The sequence below is a fragment of the Triticum dicoccoides genome, chromosome 5A (genome assembly GCF_002162155.2).
Source record: "Triticum dicoccoides isolate Atlit2015 ecotype Zavitan chromosome 5A, WEW_v2.0, whole genome shotgun sequence".
Classification (NCBI taxonomy): domain Eukaryota; kingdom Viridiplantae; phylum Streptophyta; class Magnoliopsida; order Poales; family Poaceae; genus Triticum; species Triticum dicoccoides.
This window is the reverse complement of record NC_041388.1, coordinates 592,050,651-592,051,601: the sequence shown is the minus strand read 5'-3', so window position 1 is coordinate 592,051,601 and position 951 is coordinate 592,050,651.

The window sequence follows — 951 nt, the reverse complement described above, 5'->3', positions numbered from 1 at the left end:
TCGTTCCTGATAAAAAAAGAGGAAGAAGAAGAAAAAAAAAGAGGAGAAGAAAGAATAGAGGAGTTCTTACACCAAGGTACTTGCTATTTAGGGTTTCTTCTACCACTTGGTGACCCTCGACGACACTCGTTCCCGATAAGAAAAAGAGGAATAAGAAGAAAAAAAGAGGAGAAGAAAGTTTCTTCTCCTTTTTTTTTCTTCTTCTTCCTCTTTTTTTTATCAGGAACGAGGGTCGTCGAGGGTCAGGGTCGCCGAGCGGTAGAGGAAACCCTAAATAGCAAGTATCGTGGGTGTGAGATACATGTGGCCGTCCGTGTCGGACACTACATCCACGTCCCACAAGTGACGTGGGCGTCGAAGCCCGCGTCACTTGTGGTACGTGGATGTAGTGTCTGACACCGACGGCCACATGTATCTCACACCGACGATACTTGCTATTTAGGGTATATCGACCCCCCCTCGTGTTGAAGTTATCGGGAGGGGTATATCGACGATGACAGACCCGATAAAATACAAAATACAAACATATATATGAAAAAAAATCTGAAAAGAAGCAATATACACAATATATATACATACTATACACAAAGAAGCAATATACACAATAAGACATAAGAAAACAAAGAAAAATAAAAAGAGGAGAAGAAGAAAGGAATAGCTAGAGGAGAAGAGCGAAGAAAAAAAAGAGGAGAAGAAGAAAGGAATAGAGGAGAAGAAGAAAAAATAGAATATTCTATTTTTTCTTCTTCTCCTGTATTGCTTTCTTCTTCTCCTCTTCTTTTTCTTCTTTTTTCTTCTTCTTATTTATTTCTCCTCTTCTTCCTCTCCTCTTCTTCTTTCTTTCCTCTTCTTATTTTCTTTCTTTCCTATCCTTCTTTTCCTTCCTTCTTAATATCACTTAGCAAATTTTGCAACGATAGGGAGGGGGTGCTCCCGTGGTCTAAAATCCGT